The sequence below is a fragment of the Bidens hawaiensis genome, unplaced genomic scaffold, assembly GCF_021521415.1.
Source record: "Bidens hawaiensis isolate Kalapana, Puna unplaced genomic scaffold, B.hawaiensis_p1.1 tig00042795_1, whole genome shotgun sequence".
NCBI classification, from domain to species: domain Eukaryota; kingdom Viridiplantae; phylum Streptophyta; class Magnoliopsida; order Asterales; family Asteraceae; genus Bidens; species Bidens hawaiensis.
This window is the reverse complement of record NW_027497572.1, coordinates 87,238-92,899: the sequence shown is the minus strand read 5'-3', so window position 1 is coordinate 92,899 and position 5,662 is coordinate 87,238. Positions and strand designations below refer to the sequence as shown.

At 35.4% G+C, this 5,662-nt stretch overlaps 1 pseudogene across 1 annotated transcript; it reads left to right on the top strand.

Annotated features, from left to right (window-relative positions):
- Positions 1–393: 393 nt before the first annotated feature.
- Positions 394–5,438, top strand: LOC143593785 (potassium transporter 4-like; annotated as a pseudogene). Its single transcript, XR_013146191.1, has 9 exons — positions 394–447; positions 541–778; positions 1,253–1,500; positions 2,057–2,113; positions 2,264–2,524; positions 2,599–2,651; positions 2,717–2,831; positions 2,945–3,199; positions 4,266–5,438. The product of XR_013146191.1 is annotated as a potassium transporter 4-like (transcript).
- The last annotated feature ends 224 nt before the right edge of the window (positions 5,439–5,662 follow it).

Genomic DNA, 5,662 nt, shown 5'->3' with positions numbered 1-5,662 from the left:
CATAATTTCGACCGATTAGGTCAGTGGAGCTCGAAACTATATCTATCTGGTCATGAATAGTAGAAAATAAAATAAGTATGCTGATCTAGAAAATGTTTTAGACGGAACTCAAGGTAAATGTTTTAGGTTCATTACTATACTATACTTTTATACATTTGATGATGATGATGATGTTGAAAGACTAAACGTTGCTTGCTGCTTACATATCATAATTGAATAATCTTTCTTTCAGTCAGCAATGCTTATTTTTATTATACCAAATTTTCCAATAATTGTTATGCTCTGTGACATTATTATGCCATAACATAAGATGATGCTTGTCTAGAATTTATGCTTCATACATTTCTTTCAAGATCCCAATTTTTATTTTTATTATTTATAGCAGGCAGCCTGATGCCGAGGATGGAGCCAGAATCTGCCACCTTAACATCTAGAAGCCCGTCTCAGGTTCTAAAGTTTACATTTACTTACAACTCTACGCCTTGGTTTGGTTTGGTTTGTTTCATTTCACATCATCCCTTTTGCTTTTGCTTTTTGCAGTTTTTCTTGAATTTGTCACGGAATTTATTGTTGGCGTATCAAAGCTTTGGTGTGGTGTATGGAGATCTGAGTACTTCACCTCTTTATGTCTATAGAAGCATATTTGTTGGCAATCTGCCTGATTATCAAACTCTAGATGTTATATTCGGGGCCTTTTCGTTAATATTTTGGACTTTAACGCTAATCCCTTTGCTAAAGTATGTATTTATCGTTCTAAGTGCTGATGATAATGGTGAAGGTGAGCCAATATGGAGTCTGTATGATGTATTTTATGTCCGTTGACTTATGACTCGTCCGGTTTGTAGGCTTGTAATCGAATCGAACTTGGCATGTTCGTTCTCGTTTGTTAAGAAAATGAACATGTTCATGTGGGTTCTTGTTCGTTTATGTTTGTTCATTAATAGTATAAACGAACGATTCATGGGACATGCATGAAGGAATATATCTGAACATTGATTTACACATATAAACGAACAACACTGAGCAAGCACCAACTAAAAGTAACATGAATATCAATCTGTTGGGTCTAAAACATTAATGTAACTTGACTAAATTGTAACGAGTAACTGGATGAACAAATATTCTGTTCATATTCGTTCGTTTTTTATTAAATAAACGAACATAAATGAGCTTCTTGCGGAACAGCTCACTGAACGTTTGGTTAATTTACATGCTGAGTTGGCTATTTTACTGCTACATATGAACTTTTCAGGTGGAACAATTGCGTTATACTCATTACTCTGTAGACATGCAAAGTTTAGTTTACTTCAAATCAACAAGCAGCCGATGAGGAATTATCTTCTTACAAATATGGTCCTTCGCAACCACAATCATCTTCATCTCCACAACTAAAGAGGATTTTGGAAAAACATAAAAAACTACGCACGTCTCTACTTATTGTTGTGTTATTAGCAGCTTCTATGGTCATTGGTGATGGTGTCATTACTCCTGCAATTTCTGGTGCGTGAATTTTAACGTGTGACCTATTGCAAAGAAAGAAAAGGTGATAAAAAGAATAAGAGAAGGATAAAAGGATAGGAAAGAAAAGAAAAATAAATAAAAAGAAACTTTACCAATTACAATAATAGTTCTTTATGTTTAAAAGACAATGATGACCTTGACCTAACAGATATAATTAACGCCCGTTGGTCAAAAGCACAAGAAAGTGAGAAACAAGGGAACTTTTCTAATAAAGGACAATGAGTGAAAGTAAAAAATTTAAAGGACCCATTCTTTAATTTGGGTAAACATAAAGAACAAAAATTGTATTTAGTCTAAATTATATTTAAGGAGTTATGTTTGTTTTTTACAATTTTCATAGAGAAGTTTATATTTAAGCATAGAAAAAGTTATTGGTATAAAATAATTTGGATATAAAGAAACTAATCAAATTGATGTGAAATCTATTGCTTAAAATCACTAATTTTGACCGTTTCGTATCAAAATTGTATGATTTTACTTTGAGAAACTAATAATCACTATGATAACGTATATTTTTGTTTTTTTATAATTGCAGTTATGTCAGCAGTATCAGGACTTCAAGTTCAAGGTGTTGGATTAGAGCTAACTCATGGTAACCACACTCTCGATTTTAAGTTTTCCATAATTATTATCTTTCAAAAACCGTTCATTTTAACTGAAATAGCAAACACTACACATTTTGATTGCTTATATATTTAATTTTTATTGTTGATTTCTTCTTTTGTTTTTTTTTTTGTATCAGGGGGAGTGCTATTATTGTCTTGTGTCATATTGATTGGCTTGTTTGCATTGCAACACACGGGCACTCAACGTGTAGCAATTGTCTTTGCTCCTATTGTTATATTATGGTTGATTTCAATATGTGGAATTGGGTTTTATAATATTATAATTTGGAATCCAAAGATTGTATATGCGTTATCTCCACATTACATAATTAAGTTCTTTAGAGACACTGGTTCAGCTGGCTGGCTGTCACTCGGTGGTGTTCTTCTCTCTGTAACAGGTATATTATTTTATGGTCCAATAATTTCCAAAAGGCACATTTTCTATGTTTTTTTTATTTGTATAATTGATCAGGTACCGAAGCTATGTTTGCTGATCTTGGACATTTTACTGCATTCTCTATAAGAGTAAGTTTATATTATTTCTCTTTTCCTTATGGATTATGAAAATAATATTTTTTTTATTTGTGCAGCTTGCATTTGCTGCGGTTGTATACCCATGTTTGGTTATACAATACATGGGCCAAGCCGCTTATCTGTCTAAAAATATTACTGCTATACCAAACAGCTTCTATAAATCTGTACCTGGTTAGCCCTTGCAATATAAATTTTGTGTATCTTTAGTAGAGTTGGCATAACATGCTGGATGGGTTGGGCCAATTACCATCACCTATTAATAAGCGTTCTTTGTTTTGTTGCAGAACCGGTATTTTGGCCCGTGTTTGTTATAGCTACTCTAGCATCAGTCGTGGGGAGTCAAGCTATCATTTCAGCTACTTTTTCAATAGTAAAGCAATGCCATGCCCTTGGTTGTTTCCCCAGGGTCAAAATTGTCCACACATCCAAACATATGTTTGGCCAGATTTATGTACCAGAAATCAACTGGATCCTCATGGTTCTTACTCTTTTGGTTGCGGTTGGATTGCAGGACCCTATTCTAGTTGCCAATGCATACGGTAAACCTTTTATAATTCACATTCAACACATAACTATAATGTTAAAGGTTATTAGTTAGTTATTGCATAAGAAAACCAATAGTCGTCTTCTTCTTCTTCTTATTATTATTATTATAATTATTATATTATTATTACTATTACTATTATTATTATTATTATTATTATTATTATTATTCACCTAAAATCTGTCACCATAAATTTTGTTTAATAAAGTCCCTCAACTTATCTAAATATACCTTTGAGTATATTTTTTAAATGCCTTTTAACTTAGTTAAATTTAAGATGTATAATTCTTTTCTTTCTTTTCTTTTCTATCTTTTAAGGCTATGTGTAGTGGAGGGGCTACAAATTGGGGCGTTTTGCGCCGTATGGCGCCCAGTCAGCAAGGGGTGAGATTTGTTTTTGGGGTGTAATGGTGTAGGGGCTACAAATAGTAATATAATAATATATATATGTGTATATATAACACACACACATGAATACATGCCGGCCCCACACACACAATTCGCCCTTCTTCCAGGCGAGAAAAAGACCTCGCCCCCACCCCTAATCGCCCTAAAATCGCCGGGGGGGGGGGGGGGGCGGTGTTCTAGCCCCTCATCGCCCCTTATCGCCCTCAAATGGCGCCCAGTACGTTTGGCCTAACTGTTGAATGTCACTTTATTGAATTTTGAGAAGTTTAAGAGCTGATAAGTCATTAACATGCTTCATTGCTTCTAGACTTGAATACATTGAAATTAGTTTAGTGACTTTTTTATGTTTTTATTTTACGAGTTACAAGTCGAGGGCCTACTTTCTTGTGAAAAATAAGAAAGTATAGTGGTTTTCTTTATTTAACTTTAAGAAGAGTTTAAATTCAGTTTTAGTCCATGTGGTTTTACCCAAATAGCCCCTTTTTAGTCTATTAATTTGAATTTGATATTTAAGTTTAGAAGTTCCATTTTCATATCAATTAAAGTCTTGCCCACTAACCACATCCAAATATTACGTTAACTTTTTATCAAAAGAAAGACAAAAATGTTCATATCTTCCTAAACATGTTTTGACATTAACATTTGATCTGCAGGACTTGCGTGCATGACGGTTATGTTCATAACTACTTTTCTCATGGCACTCGTTATAACCTTCGTGTGGCAGAAAAACTTTGTATATGCCATAGTTTTCCTTATCGCATTTTGGCTCATTGAAGTTATCTATCTGTCGGCTGCAATCATGAAAGTTCCTCATGGCGGTTGGGCTTCTCTTTTACTTGCCTCTGTGTTTATGATCGTAATGTACGTGTGGCATTATGGAACCCGCAAAAAATACAACCACGATCTCCATAATAAAGTCTCATTAAAATGGCTTCTCGGTCTGGGCCCCTCTTTAGGCATCGTTCGTGTCCCCGGTATCGGCCTCATATACTCTGAACTCGCCACTGGTGTGCCCTCAATTTTCTCACATTTTGTTACCAATTTGCCCGCTTTTCATAATGTTTTAGTGTTCGTGTGTGTGAAACACTTCCCGGTTCCTTTTGTATTACCCGAAGAACGGTTTCTTATTGGGCGTATATGCCCGAGACCGTACCGTATGTATAGGTGCATTGTTAGATATGGGTATAAAGACATTCAACGAGACGATGGTAACTTTGAGAATCAACTAATTCAAAGCATAGCGGAATTTTTCAAATGGAAGCGGTTGAACCGCAATTATCGACTGAAAACTCGTCATTTGATGGACGAATGGCCGTCATAAGCATACGGTCAAATGCCACTTTGACCGTGTGTGAACAGTTTGATCCGGCGGGGCCCACCGTACAAAGTAGCAAATCGTTAATGCTACAACGTTTAAGATCTGACTATGATGATGAAAACCCGCAACTAAGAAGACGGCAAGTGAGGTTCCAGCTGTCTTCGTCGGGGCTCGCGATCGATGGTGCGGTTAGAGAGGAGCTTTTGCAACTAATAGCGGCTATGGAAGCGGGAGTTGCTTGTATCATGGGGCACTCATATGTTAAGGCTCGGAGGTCGTCTTCGTACTTGAAGAAGCTCGTGATCGATATTGGGTATTCGTTTCTTCGTAAGAACTGTAGGGGTCCTGCGGTCGCCCTTCATATTCCTCATATTAGTTTGATTGAAGTTGGTATGATTTATTATGTTTAGCTTCTTGTTATGTTGCTTGCTGTTTATTCTTTTGTAAGCCAATAATATGAAACTAGTATTTCAACATCCTATATATCGTGTTTTAATGATGGAAGCTAGTTTCAGTTGTTTTTATCTAGCTGACTGACCTGTGTAATTGGTTCCATTCTATACTTTTAGATCATAGTCTTTTCTTTATTTAATTAATTTATTATCAGACTTAATTGCAGTTTTGGTCCTTGTAATTGGCCTCAAACGCAGCTTTCAATCCCGTGGTGGTTTTTTTGCAGTTTTGGTACCTACTCCTTTTTTTTATTTTCTTATGTATTCGCGACCAATCGTT